Source organism: Oncorhynchus mykiss, chromosome 15 (genome assembly GCF_057628025.1).
Source record: "Oncorhynchus mykiss isolate SJ-2025 chromosome 15, ASM5762802v1, whole genome shotgun sequence".
NCBI lineage: Eukaryota > Metazoa > Chordata > Actinopteri > Salmoniformes > Salmonidae > Oncorhynchus > Oncorhynchus mykiss.
In genome coordinates this window covers 46,819,585-46,838,302 of record NC_143036.1, presented here as the reverse complement: position 1 = coordinate 46,838,302, position 18,718 = coordinate 46,819,585, and the positions used below count along the sequence as shown (strand labels likewise).

General features: G+C 42.7%; 16 non-coding genes across 16 annotated transcripts; all 16 read right to left on the bottom strand.

The window, feature by feature from the left end:
* Positions 1-992: 992 nt before the first annotated feature.
* trnas-gcu (transfer RNA serine (anticodon GCU)) lies at positions 993-1,074 on the bottom strand. Its single transcript has one exon. It is a non-coding gene; the product is annotated as a tRNA-Ser (tRNA).
* Positions 1,075-2,111: 1,037 nt separating this feature from the next.
* trnas-gcu (transfer RNA serine (anticodon GCU)) lies at positions 2,112-2,193 on the bottom strand. Its single transcript has one exon. It is a non-coding gene; the product is annotated as a tRNA-Ser (tRNA).
* A 1,375-nt stretch (positions 2,194-3,568) lies between these two features.
* Positions 3,569-3,650, bottom strand: trnas-gcu (transfer RNA serine (anticodon GCU)). The gene has a single exon. It is a non-coding gene; the product is annotated as a tRNA-Ser (tRNA).
* A 480-nt stretch (positions 3,651-4,130) lies between these two features.
* trnas-gcu (transfer RNA serine (anticodon GCU)) lies at positions 4,131-4,212 on the bottom strand. Its single transcript has one exon. It is a non-coding gene; the product is annotated as a tRNA-Ser (tRNA).
* A 1,042-nt stretch (positions 4,213-5,254) lies between these two features.
* trnai-aau (transfer RNA isoleucine (anticodon AAU)) lies at positions 5,255-5,336 on the bottom strand. Its single transcript has one exon. It is a non-coding gene; the product is annotated as a tRNA-Ile (tRNA).
* A 1,807-nt stretch (positions 5,337-7,143) lies between these two features.
* trnas-gcu (transfer RNA serine (anticodon GCU)) lies at positions 7,144-7,225 on the bottom strand. Its single transcript has one exon. It is a non-coding gene; the product is annotated as a tRNA-Ser (tRNA).
* Positions 7,226-7,705: 480 nt separating this feature from the next.
* Positions 7,706-7,787, bottom strand: trnas-gcu (transfer RNA serine (anticodon GCU)). Its single transcript has one exon. It is a non-coding gene; the product is annotated as a tRNA-Ser (tRNA).
* A 1,807-nt stretch (positions 7,788-9,594) lies between these two features.
* On the bottom strand, positions 9,595-9,676 carry trnas-gcu (transfer RNA serine (anticodon GCU)). Its single transcript has one exon. It is a non-coding gene; the product is annotated as a tRNA-Ser (tRNA).
* A 480-nt stretch (positions 9,677-10,156) lies between these two features.
* On the bottom strand, positions 10,157-10,238 carry trnas-gcu (transfer RNA serine (anticodon GCU)). Its single transcript has one exon. It is a non-coding gene; the product is annotated as a tRNA-Ser (tRNA).
* A 2,369-nt stretch (positions 10,239-12,607) lies between these two features.
* On the bottom strand, positions 12,608-12,689 carry trnas-gcu (transfer RNA serine (anticodon GCU)). The gene has a single exon. It is a non-coding gene; the product is annotated as a tRNA-Ser (tRNA).
* A 480-nt stretch (positions 12,690-13,169) lies between these two features.
* On the bottom strand, positions 13,170-13,251 carry trnas-gcu (transfer RNA serine (anticodon GCU)). The gene has a single exon. It is a non-coding gene; the product is annotated as a tRNA-Ser (tRNA).
* A 480-nt stretch (positions 13,252-13,731) lies between these two features.
* trnas-gcu (transfer RNA serine (anticodon GCU)) lies at positions 13,732-13,813 on the bottom strand. Its single transcript has one exon. It is a non-coding gene; the product is annotated as a tRNA-Ser (tRNA).
* A 1,595-nt stretch (positions 13,814-15,408) lies between these two features.
* On the bottom strand, positions 15,409-15,490 carry trnas-gcu (transfer RNA serine (anticodon GCU)). Its single transcript has one exon. It is a non-coding gene; the product is annotated as a tRNA-Ser (tRNA).
* Positions 15,491-16,528: 1,038 nt separating this feature from the next.
* trnas-gcu (transfer RNA serine (anticodon GCU)) lies at positions 16,529-16,610 on the bottom strand. Its single transcript has one exon. It is a non-coding gene; the product is annotated as a tRNA-Ser (tRNA).
* Positions 16,611-17,648: 1,038 nt separating this feature from the next.
* Positions 17,649-17,730, bottom strand: trnas-gcu (transfer RNA serine (anticodon GCU)). The gene has a single exon. It is a non-coding gene; the product is annotated as a tRNA-Ser (tRNA).
* A 482-nt stretch (positions 17,731-18,212) lies between these two features.
* Positions 18,213-18,294, bottom strand: trnas-gcu (transfer RNA serine (anticodon GCU)). The gene has a single exon. It is a non-coding gene; the product is annotated as a tRNA-Ser (tRNA).
* Positions 18,295-18,718: the final 424 nt, after the last annotated feature.

Below are 18,718 nucleotides of genomic sequence, written 5' to 3'. Positions count from 1 at the left end.
TGTATGTAAACCCTAGATTGAAATCAATGAAAGTTAGGCAGAGCAATGGCAAGGCCATGTGTCGATCCCATCGAGACATTTAACAAATGTTTTGTCAGGCCGAGTGGTCTCCAGTGCTTGATTAAGTGTGTTGAGGTTTCGGTTCAAATCCAACCATTGAGGTTGCCCTTGGTGAAGTTATTCTTCAATACCTGAATCTTATTAGTCGCTCTAGGATTGCGCAGGGATTCTATTTTCATGTGGGGCCATGTAAGAGAGGAAATAACAAATGTTGTGTGAAGAGGTTGGTGTTATAATCCACACATGCAGTTCATCGCCTTCACCACTCAGATACCAAGTCCTGTGCTCTCGCTGTGGCAGTCAGCAATTTTACCAGTGTTTGTGAAAGTCAAAATCTTCCAGTACCAAAATAAAGCACCGAATTTTAATTGTTACACGATGAGATTCTAACCCATGCATGTAGAGCACAATGGATAAGCAGTCCATCGCCTTAACCACTCATCCACCTCATCCTGTTATTTACATGTGGCAAATGACCTTAAAAAACTGTAGTTGCTATATGTAAACCCTAGATTGAAATCAATGAAAGATAGGCAGAGCAATGGCAGGGCCATGTGTCGATCCCAACGAGACATTTAACAAATGTTTTGTCAGGCCGAGTGGTCTCAAGTGCTTGATTAAGTGTGTTGAGCTGTCGGTTCAAATCCAACCATTGAGGTTGCCCTTGGTGAAGCTATTCTTCAATACCTGAATCGTATTAGTCGCACTAGGATTGTGCAGGGACTCTACATTCATGTGGGGCCATGTAAGAGAGGAAATAACAAATGTTTTGTGAAGAGGTTGGTGTTATAATCCACACATGCAGTTCATCGCCTTCACCACTCAGATACCAAGTCCTGTGCTATCGCTGTGGCAGTCAGCAATTTTACCAGTGTTTGTGAAAGTCAAAATCTTCCAGTGCCAAAATAAAGCACAGAATTTTAATTGTTACACGATGAGGATGGGATTCGAACCCATGCATGCAGAGCACAATGGATTAGCAGTCCATCGCCTTAACCACTCGGCCACCTCATCCTGTTTTTTGGGAGTTGCAAATGACCTTAAAAGACTGTAGTTGCTGTATGTAAACCCTAGATTGAAATCAATGAAAGTTATGCAGAGCAATGGCAAGGACATGTGTCGATCCCATCGAGACATTTAACAAATGTTTTGTCAGGCCGAGTGGTCTCAAGTGCTTGATTAAGTGTGTTGAGGTGTCGGTTCAAATCCCACCATTGAGGTTGCCCTTGGTGAAGCTATTCTTCAATACCTGAATCGTATTAGTCGCACTAGGATTGCGACGGGATTCTATTTTCATGTGGGGCCATGTAAGAGAGGAAATAACAAATGTTTTGTGAAGAGGTTGGTGTTATAATCCACACATGCAGTTCATCGCCTTCACCACTCAGATACCAAGTCCTGTGCTCTCGCTGTGGCAGTCAGCAATTTTACCAGTGTTTGTGAAAGTCAAAATCTTCCAGTGCCAAAATAAAGCACCGAATTTTAATTGTTACACGATGAGATTCTAACCCATGCATGTTGAGCACAATGGATAAGCAGTCCATCGCCTTAACCACTCATCCACCTCATCCTGTTATTTACATGTGGCAAATGACCTTAAAAAACTGTAGTTGCTGTAATGTAAACCCTAGATTGAAATCAATGAAAGATAGGCAGAGCAATGGCAGGGCCATGTGTCGATCCCAACGAGACATTTAACAAATGTTTTGTCAGGCCGAGTGGTCTCAAGTGCTTGATTAAGTGTGTTGAGCTGTCGGTTCAAATCCAACCATTGAGGTTGCCCTTGGTGAAGCTATTCTTCAATACCTGAATCGTATTAGTCGCACTAGGATTGTGCAGGGACTCTACGTTCATGTGGGGCCATGTAAGAGAGGAAATAACAAATGTTTTGTGAAGAGGTTGGTGTTATAATCCACACATGCAGTTCATCGCCTTCACCACTCAGATACCAAGTCCTGTGCTATCGCTGTGGCAGTCAGCAATTTTACCAGTGTTTGTGAAAGTCAAAATCTTCCAGTGCCAAAATAAAGCACCGAATTTTAATTGTTACACGATGAGGATGGGATTCGAACCCATGCATGCAGAGCACAATGGATTAGCAGTCCATCGCCTTAACCACTCGGCCACCTCATCCTGTTTTTTGGGAGTTGCAAATGACCTTAAAAGACTGTAGTTGCTGTATGTAAACCCTAGATTGAAATCAATGAAAGTTATGCAGAGCAATGGCAAGGACATGTGTCGATCCCATCGAGACATTTAACAAATGTTTTGTCAGGCCGAGTGGTCTCAAGTGCTTGATTAAGTGTGTTGAGGTGTCGGTTCAAATCCCACCATTGAGGTTGCCCTTGGTGAAGCTATTCTTCAATACCTGAATCGTATTAGTCGCACTAGGATTGCGACGGGATTCTATTTTCATGTGGGGCCATGTAAGAGAGGAAATAACAAATGTTTTGTGAAGAGGTTGGTGTTATAATCCACACATGCAGTTCATCGCCTTCACCACTCAGATACCAAGTCCTGTGCTCTCGCTGTGGCAGTCAGCAATTTTACCAGTGTTTGTGAAAGTCAAAATCTTCCAGTGCCAAAATAAAGCACCGAATTTTAATTGTTACACGATGAGATTCTAACCCATGCATGTTGAGCACAATGGATAAGCAGTCCATCGCCTTAACCACTCATCCACCTCATCCTGTTATTTACATGTGGCAAATGACCTTAAAAAACTGTAGTTGCTGTAATGTAAACCCTAGATTGAAATCAATGAAAGTTAGGCAGAGCAATGGCAAGGCCATGTGTCGATCCCAACGAGACATTTAACAAATGTTTTGTCAGGCCGAGTGGTCTCAAGTGCTTGATTAAGTGTGTTGAGGTGTCGGTTCAAATCCAACCATTGAGGTTGCCCTCAGTGAAGCTATTCTTCAATACCTGAATCGTATTAGTCGCACTAGGATTGTGCAGGGACTCTACATTCATGTGGGGCCATGTAAGAGAGGAAATAACAAATGTTTTGTGAAGAGGTTGGTGTTATAATCCACACATGCAGTTCATCGCCTTCACCACTCAGATACCAAGTCCTGTGCTCTCGCTGTGGCAGTCAGCAATTTTACCAGTGTTTGTGAAAGTCAAAATCTTCCATTGCCAAAATAAAGCACCGCATTTTAATTGTTACACGATGAGAATCTAACCCATGCATGCAGAGCACAATGGATTAGCAGTCAAATCCCACCATTGAGGTTGCCCTTGGTGAAGCTATTCTTCAATACCTGAATCTTATTAGTCGCACTAGAATTGCGCAGGGATTCTATATTCATGTGGGGCCATGTAAGAGATGAAATAACAAATGTTTTGTGAAGAGGTTGGCATTATAATCCACACATGCAGTTCATCGCCTTTACCACTCAGATACCAAGTCCTGTGCTCTCGCTGTGGCAGTCAGCAATTTTACCAGTGTTTGTGAAAGTCAAAATCTTCCAGTGCCAAAATAAAGCACCGAATTTTAATTGTTACACGATGAGGATGGGATTCGAACCCATGCATGCAGAGCACAATGGATTAGCAGTCCATCGCCTTAACCACTCGGCCACCTCATCCTGTTTTTTGGGAGTTGCAAATGACCTTAAAAGACTGTAGTTGCTGTATGTAAACCCTAGATTGAAATCAATGAAAGTTATGCAGAGCAATGGCAAGGACATGTGTCGATCCCATCGAGACATTTAACAACTGTTTTGTCAGGCCGAGTGGTCTCAAGTGCTTGATTAAGTGTTTTGAGCTGTCGGTTCAAATCCCACCATTGAGGTTGCCCTTGGTGAAGCTATTCTTCAATACCTGAATCGTATTAGTCGCACTAGGATTGCGACGGGATTCTATATTCATGTGGGGCCATGTAAGAGAGGAAATAACAAATGTTTTGTGAAGAGGTTGGTGTTATAATCCACACATGCAGTTCATCGCCTTCACCACTCAGATACCAAGTCCTGTGCTCTCGCTGTGGCAGTCAGCAATTTTACCAGTGTTTGTGAAAGTCAAAATCTTCCAGTGCCAAAATAAAGCACTGAATTTTAATTGTTACACGATGAGGATGGGATTTGAACCCATGCATGCAGAGCACAATGGATTAGCAGTCCATCGCCTTAACCACTCGGCCACCTCATCCTGTTTTTTGGGAGTTGCAAATGACCTTAAAAGACTGTAGTTGCTTTATGTAAACCCTAGATTGAAATCAATGAAAGTTATGCAGAGCAATGGCAAGGACATGTGTCGATCCCATCGAGACATTTAACAAATGTTTTGTCAGGCCGAGTGGTCTCAAGTGCTTGATTAAGTGTGTTGAGCTGTCGGTTCAAATCCAACCATTGAGGTTGCCCTTGGTGAAGCTATTCTTCAATACCTGAATCGTATTAGTCGCACTAGGATTGCGACGGGATTCTATATTCATGTGGGGCCATGTAAGAGAGGAAATAACAAATGTTTTGTGAAGAGGTTGGTGTTATAATCCACACATGCAGTTCATCGCCTTCACCACTCAGATACCAAGTCCTGTGCTCTCGCTGTGGCAGTCAGCAATTTTACCAGTGTTTGTGAAAGTCAAAATCTTCCAGTGCCAAAATAAAGCACCGAATTTTAATTGTTACACGATGAGGATGGGATTCGAACCCATGCATGCAGAGCACAATGGATTAGCAGTCCATCGCCTTAACCACTCAGCCACCTCATCCTGTTATTTACATGTGGCAAATGACCTTAAAAAACTGTAGTTGCTATCTGTAAACCCTAGATTGAAATCAATGAAAGATAGGCAGATCAATGGCAGGGCCATGTGTCGATCCCAACGAGACATTTAACAAATGTTTTGTCAAGCCGAGTGGTCTCCAGTGCTTGATTAAGTGTGTTGAGGTGTCGGTTCAAATCCCACTATTGAGGTTGCCCTTGGTGAAGTTATTCTTCAATACCTGAATCTTATTAGTCGCTCTAGGATTGCGCAGGGATTCTATTTTCATGTGGGGCCATGTAAGAGAGGAAATAACAAATGTTGTGTGAAGAGGTTGGTGTTATAATCCACAAATGCAGTTCATCGCCTTCACCACTCAGATACCAAGTCCTGTGCTATCGCTGTGGCAGTCAGCAATTTTACCAGTGTTTGTGAAAGTCAAAATCTTCCAGTGCCAAAATAAAGCACAGAATTTTAATTGCTACACGATGAGGATAGGATTCGAACCCATGCATGCAGAGCACAATGGATTATTAGTCCATCGCCTTAACTACTCGGCCACCTCATCCTTTGTTTTGAGAGTTGCAAAATACCTTAAAAAACTGTAGTTGCTATATGTAAACCCTAGATTGAAATCAATGAAAGTTAGGCAGAGCAATGGCAAGGCCATGTGTCGATCCCAACGAGACATTTAACAAATGTTTTGTCAGGCCGAGTGGTCTCAAGTGCTTGATTAAGTGTTTTGAGCTGTCGGTTCAAATCCCACCATTGAGGTTGCCCTTGGTGAAGCTATTCTTCAATACCTGAATCGTATTAGACGCACTAGGATTGCGACGGGATTCTATATTCATGTGGGGCCATGTAAGAGAGGAAATAAAAAATGTTTTGTGAAGAGGTTGGTGTTATAATCCACACATGCAGTTCATCGCCTTCACCACTCAGATACCAAGTCCTGTGCTATCGCTGTGGCAGTCAGCAATTTTACCAGTGTTTGTGAAAGTCAAAATCTTCCAGTGCCAAAATAAAGCACCGAATTTTAATTGTTACACGATGAGATTCTAACCCATGCATGTAGAGCACAATGGATAAGCAGTCCATCGCCTTAACCACTCATCCACCTCATCCTGTTATTTAAATGTGGCAAATGACCTTAAAAAACTGTAGTTGCTGTAATGTAAACCCTAGATTGAAATCAATGAAAGTTAGGCAGAGCAATGGCAAGGCCATGTGTCGATCCCAACGAGACATTTAACAAATGTTTTGTCAGGCCGAGTGGTCTCCAGTGCTTGATTAAGTGTGTTGAGGTGTCGGTTCAAATCCCACTATTGAGGTTGCCCTTGGTGAAGTTATTCTTCAATACCTGAATCGTATTAGACGCACTAGGATTGCGACGGGATTCTATATTCATGTGGGGCCATGTAAGAGAGGAAATAAAAAATGTTTTGTGAAGAGGTTGGTGTTATAATCCACACATGCAGTTCATCGCCTTCACCACTCAGATACCAAGTCCTGTGCTCTCGCAGTGGCAGTCAGCAATTTTACCAGTGTTTGTATGTAGAGCACAATGGATAAGCAGTCCATCGCCTTAACCACTCATCCACCTCATCCTGTTATTTAAATGTGGCAAATGACCTTAAAAAACTGTAGTTGCTGTAATGTAAACCCTAGATTGAAATCAATGAAAGTTAGGCAGAGCAATGGCAAGGCCATGTGTCGATCCCAACGAGACATTTAACAAATGTTTTGTCAGGCCGAGTGGTCTCCAGTGCTTGATTAAGTGTGTTGAGGTGTCGGTTCAAATCCCACTATTGAGGTTGCACTTGGTGAAGTTATTCTTCAATACCTGAGCACAATGGATTAGCAGTCCATCGCCTTAACCACTCGGCCACCTTATCCTGTTTTTTGGGAGTTGCAAATGACCTTAAAAGACTGTAGTTGCTGTATGTAAACCCTAGATTGAAATCAATGAAAGTTATGCAGAGCAATGGCAAGGACATGTGTCGATCCCATCGAGACATTTAACAAATGTTTTGTCAGGCCGAGTGGTCTCAAGTGCTTGATTAAGTGTTTTGAGCTGTCGGTTCAAATCCCACCATTGAGGTTGCCCTTGGTGAAGCTATTCTTCAATACCTGAATCGTATTAGTCGCACTAGGATTGCGACGGGATTCTATATTCATGTGGGGCCATGTAAGAGAGGAAATAACAAATGTTTTGTGAAGAGGTTGGTGTTATAATCCACACATGCAGTTCATCGCCTTCACCACTCAGATACCAAGTCCTGTGCTCTCGCTGTGGCAGTCAGCAATTTTACCAGTGTTTGTGAAAGTCAAAATCTTCCAGTGCCAAAATAAAGCACCGAATTTTAATTGTTACACGATGAGGATGGGATTCGAACCCATGCATGCAGAGCACAATGGATTAGCAGTCCATCGCCTTAACCACTCGGCCACCTCATCCTGTTATGTACATGTGGCAAATGACCTTAAAAAACTGTAGTTGCTGTATGTAAACCCTAGATTGAAATCAATGAAAGTTATGCAGAGCAATGGCAAGGACATGTGTCGATCCCATCGAGACATTTAACAAATGTTTTGTCAGGCCGAGTGGTCTCAAGTGCTTGATTAAGTGTGTTGAGATGTCGGTTCAAATCCAACCATTGAGGTTGCCCTTGGTGAAGCTATTCTTCAATACCTGAATCGTATTAGTCGCACTAGGATTGTGCAGGGACTCTACATTCATGTGGGGCCATGTAAGAGAGGAAATAACAAATGTTTTGTGAAGAGGTTGGTGTTATAATCCACACATGCAGTTCATCGCCTTCACCACTCAGATACCAAGTCCTGTGCTATCGCTGTGGCAGTCAGCAATTTTACCAGTGTTTGTGAAAGTCAAAATCTTCCAGTGCCAAAATAAAGCACCAAATTTTAATTGTTACACGATGAGGATGGGATTCGAACCCATGCATGCAGAGCACAATGGATTAGCAGTCCATCGCCTTAACCACTCGGCCACCTCATCCTGTTTTTTGGGAGTTGCAAATGACCTTAAAAGACTGTAGTTGCTGTATGTAAACCCTAGATTGAAATCAATGAAAGTTATGCAGAGCAATGGCAAGGACATGTGTCGATCCCATCGAGACATTTAACAAATGTTTTGTCAGGCCGAGTGGTCTCAAGTGCTTGATTAAGTGTTTTGAGCTGTCGGTTCAAATCCCACCATTGAGGTTGCCCTTGGTGAAGCTATTCTTCAATACCTGAATCGTATTAGACGCACTAGGATTGCGACGGGATTCTATATTCATGTGGGGCCATGTAAGAGAGGAAATAAAAAATGTTTTGTGAAGAGGTTGGTGTTATAATCCACACATGCAGTTCATCGCCTTCACCACTCAGATACCAAGTCCTGTGCTCTCGCTGTGGCAGTCAGCAATTTTACCAGTGTTTGTGAAAGTCAAAATCTTCCAGTGCCAAAATAAAGCACCGAATTTTAATTGTTACACGATGAGATTCTAACCCATGCATGTAGAGCACAATGGATAAGCAGTCCATCGCCTTAACCACTCATCCACCTCATCCTGTTATTTAAATGTGGCAAATGACCTTAAAAAACTGTAGTTGCTGTAATGTAAACCCTAGATTGAAATCAATGAAAGTTAGGCAGAGCAATGGCAAGGCCATGTGTCGATCCCAACGAGACATTTAACAAATGTTTTGTCAGGCCGAGTGGTCTCCAGTGCTTGATTAAGTGTGTTGAGGTGTCGGTTCAAATCCCACTATTGAGGTTGCCCTTGGTGAAGTTATTCTTCAATACCTGAATCGTATTAGACGCACTAGGATTGCGACGGGATTCTATATTCATGTGGGGCCATGTAAGAGAGGAAATAAAAAATGTTTTGTGAAGAGGTTGGTGTTATAATCCACACATGCAGTTCATCGCCTTCACCACTCAGATACCAAGTCCTGTGCTCTCGCAGTGGCAGTCAGCAATTTTACCAGTGTTTGTATGTAGAGCACAATGGATAAGCAGTCCATCGCCTTAACCACTCATCCACCTCATCCTGTTATTTAAATGTGGCAAATGACCTTAAAAAACTGTAGTTGCTGTAATGTAAACCCTAGATTGAAATCAATGAAAGTTAGGCAGAGCAATGGCAAGGCCATGTGTCGATCCCAACGAGACATTTAACAAATGTTTTGTCAGGCCGAGTGGTCTCCAGTGCTTGATTAAGTGTGTTGAGGTGTCGGTTCAAATCCCACTATTGAGGTTGCACTTGGTGAAGTTATTCTTCAATACCTGAGCACAATGGATTAGCAGTCCATCGCCTTAACCACTCGGCCACCTTATCCTGTTTTTTGGGAGTTGCAAATGACCTTAAAAGACTGTAGTTGCTGTATGTAAACCCTAGATTGAAATCAATGAAAGTTATGCAGAGCAATGGCAAGGACATGTGTCGATCCCATCGAGACATTTAACAAATGTTTTGTCAGGCCGAGTGGTCTCAAGTGCTTGATTAAGTGTTTTGAGCTGTCGGTTCAAATCCCACCATTGAGGTTGCCCTTGGTGAAGCTATTCTTCAATACCTGAATCGTATTAGTCGCACTAGGATTGCGACGGGATTCTATATTCATGTGGGGCCATGTAAGAGAGGAAATAACAAATGTTTTGTGAAGAGGTTGGTGTTATAATCCACACATGCAGTTCATCGCCTTCACCACTCAGATACCAAGTCCTGTGCTCTCGCTGTGGCAGTCAGCAATTTTACCAGTGTTTGTGAAAGTCAAAATCTTCCAGTGCCAAAATAAAGCACCGAATTTTAATTGTTACACGATGAGGATGGGATTCGAACCCATGCATGCAGAGCACAATGGATTAGCAGTCCATCGCCTTAACCACTCGGCCACCTCATCCTGTTATGTACATGTGGCAAATGACCTTAAAAAACTGTAGTTGCTGTATGTAAACCCTAGATTGAAATCAATGAAAGTTATGCAGAGCAATGGCAAGGACATGTGTCGATCCCATCGAGACATTTAACAAATGTTTTGTCAGGCCGAGTGGTCTCAAGTGCTTGATTAAGTGTGTTGAGATGTCGGTTCAAATCCAACCATTGAGGTTGCCCTTGGTGAAGCTATTCTTCAATACCTGAATCGTATTAGTCGCACTAGGATTGTGCAGGGACTCTACATTCATGTGGGGCCATGTAAGAGAGGAAATAACAAATGTTTTGTGAAGAGGTTGGTGTTATAATCCACACATGCAGTTCATCGCCTTCACCACTCAGATACCAAGTCCTGTGCTATCGCTGTGGCAGTCAGCAATTTTACCAGTGTTTGTGAAAGTCAAAATCTTCCAGTGCCAAAATAAAGCACCAAATTTTAATTGTTACACGATGAGGATGGGATTCGAACCCATGCATGCAGAGCACAATGGATTAGCAGTCCATCGCCTTAACCACTCGGCCACCTCATCCTGTTTTTTGGGAGTTGCAAATGACCTTAAAAGACTGTAGTTGCTGTATGTAAACCCTAGATTGAAATCAATGAAAGTTATGCAGAGCAATGGCAAGGACATGTGTCGATCCCATCGAGACATTTAACAAATGTTTTGTCAGGCCGAGTGGTCTCAAGTGCTTGATTAAGTGTTTTGAGCTGTCGGTTCAAATCCCACCATTGAGGTTGCCCTTGGTGAAGCTATTCTTCAATACCTGAATCGTATTAGACGCACTAGGATTGCGACGGGATTCTATATTCATGTGGGGCCATGTAAGAGAGGAAATAAAAAATGTTTTGTGAAGAGGTTGGTGTTATAATCCACACATGCAGTTCATCGCCTTCACCACTCAGATACCAAGTCCTGTGCTCTCGCTGTGGCAGTCAGCAATTTTACCAGTGTTTGTGAAAGTCAAAATCTTCCAGTGCCAAAATAAAGCACCGAATTTTAATTGTTACACGATGAGATTCTAACCCATGCATGTAGAGCACAATGGATAAGCAGTCCATCGCCTTAACCACTCATCCACCTCATCCTGTTATTTAAATGTGGCAAATGACCTTAAAAAACTGTAGTTGCTGTAATGTAAACCCTAGATTGAAATCAATGAAAGTTAGGCAGAGCAATGGCAAGGCCATGTGTCGATCCCAACGAGACATTTAACAAATGTTTTGTCAGGCCGAGTGGTCTCCAGTGCTTGATTAAGTGTGTTGAGGTGTCGGTTCAAATCCCACTATTGAGGTTGCCCTTGGTGAAGTTATTCTTCAATACCTGAATCGTATTAGACGCACTAGGATTGCGACGGGATTCTATATTCATGTGGGGCCATGTAAGAGAGGAAATAAAAAATGTTTTGTGAAGAGGTTGGTGTTATAATCCACACATGCAGTTCATCGCCTTCACCACTCAGATACCAAGTCCTGTGCTCTCGCAGTGGCAGTCAGCAATTTTACCAGTGTTTGTATGTAGAGCACAATGGATAAGCAGTCCATCGCCTTAACCACTCATCCACCTCATCCTGTTATTTAAATGTGGCAAATGACCTTAAAAAACTGTAGTTGCTGTAATGTAAACCCTAGATTGAAATCAATGAAAGTTAGGCAGAGCAATGGCAAGGCCATGTGTCGATCCCAACGAGACATTTAACAAATGTTTTGTCAGGCCGAGTGGTCTCCAGTGCTTGATTAAGTGTGTTGAGGTGTCGGTTCAAATCCCACTATTGAGGTTGCCCTTGGTGAAGTTATTCTTCAATACCTGAGCACAATGGATTAGCAGTCCATCGCCTTAACCACTCGGCCACCTTATCCTGTTTTTTGGGAGTTGCAAATGACCTTAAAAGACTGTAGTTGCTGTATGTAAACCCTAGATTGAAATCAATGAAAGTTATGCAGAGCAATGGCAAGGACATGTGTCGATCCCATCGAGACATTTAACAAATGTTTCGTCAGGCCGAGTGGTCTCAAGTGCTTGATTAAGTGTTTTGAGCTGTCGGTTCAAATCCCACCATTGAGGTTGCCCTTGGTGAAGCTATTCTTCAATACCTGAATCGTATTAGTCGCACTAGGATTGCGACGGGATTCTATATTCATGTGGGGCCATGTAAGAGAGGAAATAACAAATGTTTTGTGAAGAGGTTGGTGTTATAATCCACACATGCAGTTCATCGCCTTCACCACTCAGATACCAAGTCCTGTGCTCTCGCTGTGGCAGTCAGCAATTTTACCAGTGTTTGTGAAAGTCAAAATCTTCCAGTGCCAAAATAAAGCACCGAATTTTAATTGTTACACGATGAGGATGGGATTCGAACCCATGCATGCAGAGCACAATGGATTAGCAGTCCATCGCCTTAACCACTCGGCCACCTTATCCTGTTTTTTGGGAGTTGCAAATGACCTTAAAAGACTGTAGTTGCTGTATGTAAACCCTAGATTGAAATCAATGAAAGTTATGCAGAGCAATGGCAAGGACATGTGTCGATCCCATCGAGACATTTAACAAATGTTTTGTCAGGCCGAGTGGTCTCAAGTGCTTGATTAAGTGTTTTGAGCTGTCGGTTCAAATCCCACCATTGAGGTTGCCCTTGGTGAAGCTATTCTTCAATACCTGAATCGTATTAGTCGCACTAGGATTGCGACGGGATTCTATATTCATGTGGGGCCATGTAAGAGAGGAAATAACAAATGTTTTGTGAAGAGGTTGGTGTTATAATCCACACATGCAGTTCATCGCCTTCACCACTCAGATACCAAGTCCTGTGCTCTCGCTGTGGCAGTCAGCAATTTTACCAGTGTTTGTGAAAGTCAAAATCTTCCAGTGCCAAAATAAAGCACCGAATTTTAATTGTCACACGATGAGGATGGGATTCGAACCCATGCATGCAGAGCACAATGGATTAGCAGTCCATCGCCTTAACCACTCGGCCACCTCATCCTGTTATGTACATGTGGCAAATGACCTTAAAAAACTGTAGTTGCTATATGTAAACCCTAGATTGAAATCAATGAAAGATAGGCAGAGCAATGGCAGGGCCATGTGTCGATCCCAACGAGACATTTAACAAATGTTTTGTCAGGCCGAGTGGTCTCAAGTGCTTGATTAAGTGTGTTGAGCTGTCGGTTCAAATCCAACCATTGAGGTTGCCCTTGGTGAAGCTATTCTTCAATACCTGAATCGTATTAGTCGCACTAGGATTGTGCAGGGACTCTACATTCATGTGGGGCCATGTAAGAGAGGAAATAACAAATGTTTTGTGAAGAGGTTGGTGTTATAATCCACACATGCAGTTCATCGCCTTCACCACTCAGATACCAAGTCCTGTGCTATCGCTGTGGCAGTCAGCAATTTTACCAGTGTTTGTGAAAGTCAAAATCTTCCAGTGCCAAAATAAAGCACCAAATTTTAATTGTTACACGATGAGGATGGGATTCGAACCCATGCATGCAGAGCACAATGGATTAGCAGTCCATCGCCTTAACCACTCGGCCACCTCATCCTGTTTTTTGGGAGTTGCAAATGACCTTAAAAGACTGTAGTTGCTGTATGTAAACCCTAGATTGAAATCAATGAAAGTTATGCAGAGCAATGGCAAGGACATGTGTCGATCCCATCGAGACATTTAACAAATGTTTTGTCAGGCCGAGTGGTCTCAAGTGCTTGATTAAGTGTTTTGAGCTGTCGGTTCAAATCCCACCATTGAGGTTGCCCTTGGTGAAGCTATTCTTCAATACCTGAATCGTATTAGACGCACTAGGATTGCGACGGGATTCTATATTCATGTGGGGCCATGTAAGAGAGGAAATAAAAAATGTTTTGTGAAGAGGTTGGTGTTATAATCCACACATGCAGTTCATCGCCTTCACCACTCAGATACCAAGTCCTGTGCTATCGCTGTGGCAGTCAGCAATTTTACCAGTGTTTGTGAAAGTCAAAATCTTCCAGTGCCAAAATAAAGCACCGAATTTTAATTGTTACACGATGAGGATGGGATTCGAACCCATGCATGCAGAGCACAATGGATTAGCAGTCCATCGCCTTAACCACTCGGCCACCTCATCCTGTTTTTTGGGAGTTGCAAATGACCTTAAAAAAACTGTAGTTGCTGTATGTAAACCCTAGATTGAAATCAATGAAAGTTATGCAGAGCAATGGCAAGGACATGTGTCGATCCCATCGAGACATTTAACAAATGTTTTGTCAGGCCGAGTGGTCTCAAGTGCTTGATTAAGTGTTTTGAGCTGTCGGTTCAAATCCCACCATTGAGGTTGCCCTTGGTGAAGCTATTCTTCAATACCTGAATCGTATTAGACGCACTAGGATTGCGACGGGATTCTATATTCATGTGGGGCCATGTAAGAGAGGAAATAAAAAATGTTTTGTGAAGAGGTTGGTGTTATAATCCACACATGCAGTTCATCGCCTTCACCACTCAGATACCAAGTCCTGTGCTCTCGCTGTGGCAGTCAGCAATTTTACCAGTGTTTGTGAAAGTCAAAATCTTCCAGTGCCAAAATAAAGCACCGAATTTTAATTGTTACACGATGAGATTCTAACCCATGCATGTAGAGCACAATGGATAAGCAGTCCATCGCCTTAACCACTCATCCACCTCATCCTGTTATTTAAATGTGGCAAATGACCTTAAAAAACTGTAGTTGCTGTAATGTAAACCCTAGATTGAAATCAATGAAAGTTAGGCAGAGCAATGGCAGGGCCATGTGTCGATCCCAACGAGACATTTAACAAATGTTTTGTCAGGCCGAGTGGTCTCCAGTGCTTGATTAAGTGTGTTGAGGTGTCGGTTCAAATCCCACTATTGAGGTTGCCCTTGGTGAAGTTATTCTTCAATACCTGAATCTTATTAGTCGCTCTAGGATTGCGCAGGGATTCTATTTTCATGTGGGGCCATGTAAGAGAGGAAATAACAGATGTTGTGTGAAGAGGTTGGTGTTATAATCCACACATGCAGTTCATCGCCTTCACCACTCAGATACCAAGTCCTGTGCTCTCGCTGTGGCAGTCAGCAATTTTACCAGTGTTTGTGAAAGTCAAAATCTTCCAGTGCCAAAATAAAGCACCGAATTTTAATTGTTACACGATGAGATTCTAACCCATGCATGTAGAGCACAATGGATAAGCAGTCCATCGCCTTAACCACTCGGCCACCTCATCCTGTTATTTACATGTGGCAAATGACCTTAAAAAACTGTAGTTGCTGTAATGTAAACCCTAGATTGAAATCAATGAAAGTTAGGCAGAGCAATGGCAAGGCCATGTGTCGATCCCAACGAGACATTTAACAAATGTTTTGTCAGGCCGAGTGGTCTCCAGTGCTTGATTAAGTGTGTTGAGGTGTCGGTTCAAATCCAACCATTGAGGTTGCCCTTGGTGAAGCTATTCTTCAATACCTGAATCGTATTAGTCGCACTAGGATTGTGCAGGGACTCTACATTCATGTGGGGCCATGTAAGAGAGGAAATAAAAAATGTTTTGTGAAGAGGTTGGTGTTATAATCCACACATGCAGTTCATCGCCTTCACCACTCAGATACCAAGTCCTGTGCTATCGCTGTGGCAGTCAGCAATTTTACCAGTGTTTGTGAAAGTCAAAATCTTCCAGTGCCAAAATAAAGCACCGAATTTTAATTGTTACACGATGAGGATGGGATTCGAACCCATGCATGCAGAGCACAATGGATTAGCAGTCCATCGCCTTAACCACTCGGCCACCTCATCCTGTTATTTAAATGTGGCAAATGACCTTAAAAAACTGTAGTTGCTGTAATGTAAACCCTAGATTGAAATCAATGAAAGTTAGGCAGAGCAATGGCAAGGCCATGTGTCGATCCCAACGAGACATTTAACAAATGTTTTGTCAGGCCGAGTGGTCTCCAGTGCTTGATTAAGTGTGTTGAGGTGTCGGTTCAAATCCCACTATTGAGGTTTCCCTTGGTGAAGTTATTCTTCAATACCTGAATCGTATCAGACGCACTAGGATTGCGACGGGATTCTATTTTCATGTGGGGCCATGTAAGAGAGGAAATAACAGATGTTGTGTGAAGAGGTTGGTGTTATAATCCACACATGCAGTTCATCGCCTTCACCACTCAGATACCAAGTCCTGTGCTCTCGCTGTGGCAGTCAGCAATTTTACCAGTGTTTGTGAAAGTCAAAATCTTCCAGTGCCAAAATAAAGCACCGAATTTTAATTGTTACACGATGAGATTCTAACCCATGCATGTAGAGCACAATGGATAAGCAGTCCATCGCCTTAACCACTCATCCACCTCATCCTGTTATTTAAATGTGGCAAATGACCTTAAAAAACTGTAGTTGCTGTAATGTAAACCCTAGATTGAAATCAATGAAAGTTAGGCAGAGCAATGGCAAGGCCATGTGTCGATCCCAACGAGACATTTAACAAATGTTTTGTCAGGCCGAGTGGTCTCCAGTGCTTGATTAAGTGTGTTGAGGTGTCGGTTCAAATCCCACTATTGAGGTTGCCCTTGGTGAAGTTATTCTTCAATACCTGAATCTTATTAGTCGCTCTAGGATTGCGCAGGGATTCTATTTTCATGTGGGGCCATGTAAGAGAGGAAATAACAGATGTTGTGTGAAGAGGTTGGTGTTATAATCCACACATGTAGTTCATCGCCTTCACCACTCAGATACCAAGTCCTGTGCTATCGCTGTGGCAGTGAGCAATTTTACCAGTGTTTGTGAAAGTCAAAATCTTCCAGTGCCAAAATAAAGCACCGAATTTTAATTGTTACACGATGAGGATGGGATTCGAACCCATGCATGCAGAGCACAATGGATTAGCAGTCCATCGCCTTAACCACTCGGCCACCTCATCCTGTTATTTAAATGTGGCAAATGACCTTAAAAAACTGTAGTTGCTGTAATGTAAACCCTAGATTGAAATCAATGAAAGTTAGGCAGAGCAATGGCAGGGCCATGTGTCGATCCCAACGAGACATTTAACAAATGTTTTGTCAGGCCGAGTGGTCTCCAGTGCTTGATTAAGTGTGTTGAGGTGTCGGTTCAAATCCCACTATTGAGGTTGCCCTTGGTGAAGTTATTCTTCAATACCTGAATCTTATTAGTCGCTCTAGGATTGCGCAGGGATTCTATTTTCATGTGGGGCCATGTAAGAGAGGAAATAACAGATGTTGTGTGAAGAGGTTGGTGTTATAATCCACACATGCAGTTCATCGCCTTCACCACTCAGATACCAAGTCCTGTGCTATCGCTGTGGCAGTCAGCAATTTTACCAGTGTTTGTGAAAGTCAAAATCTTCCAGTGCCAAAATAAAGCACCGAATTTTAATTGTTACACGATGAGATTCTAACCCATGCATGTAGAGCACAATGGATAATCAGTCCATCGCCTTAACCACTCATCCACCTCATCCTGTTATTTAAATGTGGCAAATGACCTTAAAAAACTGTAGTTGCTGTAATGTAAACCCTAGATTGAAATCAATGAAAGTTAGGCAGAGCAATGGCAGGGCCATGTGTCGATCCCAACGAGACATTTAACAAATGTTTTGTCAGGCCGAGTGGTCTCCAGTGCTTGATTAAGTGTGTTGAGGTGTCGGTTCAAATCCCACTATTGAGGTTGCCCTTGGTGAAGTTATTCTTCAATACCTGAATCTTATTAGTCGCTCTAGGATTGCGCAGGGATTCTATTTTCATGTGGGGCCATGTAAGAGAGGAAATAACAGATGTTGTGTGAAGAGGTTGGTGTTATAATCCACACATGCAGTTCATCGCCTTCACCACTCAGATACCAAGTCCTGTGCTATCGCTGTGGCAGTGAGCAATTTTACCAGTGTTTGTGAAAGTCAAAATCTTCCAGTGCCAAAATAAAGCACCGAATTTTAATTGTTACACGATGAGGATGGGATTCGAACCCATGCATGCAGAGCACAATGGATTAGCAGTCCATCGCCTTAACCACTCGGCCACCTCATCCTGTTACTTACATGTGGCAAATGACCTTAAAAAAACTGTAGTTGCTATATGTAAACCCTAGATTGAAATCAATGAAAGATAGGCAGAGCAATGGCAGGGCCATGTGTCGATCCCAACGAGACATTTAACAAATGTTTTGTCAGGCCCGAGTGGTCTCAAGTGCTTGATTAAGTGTGTTGAGCTGTCGGTTCAAATCCAACCATTGAGGTTGCCCTTGGTGAAGCTATTCTTCAATACCTGAATCGTATTAGTCGCACTAGGATTGTGCAGGGACTCTACATTCATGTGGGGCCATGTAAGAGAGGAAATAACAAATGTTTTGTGAAGAGGTTGGTGTTATAATCCACACATGCAGTTCATCGCCTTCACCACTCAGATACCAAGTCCTGTGCTATCGCTGTGGCAGTCAGCAATTTTACCAGTGTTTGTGAAAGTCAAAATCTTCCAGTGCCAAAATAAAGCACCAAATTTTAATTGTTACACGATGAGGATGGGATTCGAACCCATGCATGCAGAGCACAATGGATTAGCAGTCCATCGCCTTAACCACTCGGCCACCTCATCCTGTTTTTTGGGAGTTGCAAATGACCTTAAAAGACTGTAGTTGCTGTATGTAAACCCTAGATTGAAATCAATGAAAGTTATGCAGAGCAATGGCAAGGACATGTGTCGATCCCATCGAGACATTTAACAAATGTTTTGTCAGGCCGAGTGGTCTCAAGTGCTTGATTAAGTGTTTTGAGCTGTCGGTTCAAATCCCACCATTGAGGTTGCCCTTGGTGAAGCTATTCTTCAATACCTGAATCGTATTAGACGCACTAGGATTGCGACGGGATTCTATTTTCATGTGGGGCCATGTAAGAGAGGAAATAAAAAATGTTTTGTGAAGAGGTTGGTGTTATAATCCACACATGCAGTTCATCGCCTTCACCACTCAGATACCAAGTCCTGTGCTCTCGCTGTGGCAGTCAGCAATTTTACCAGTGTT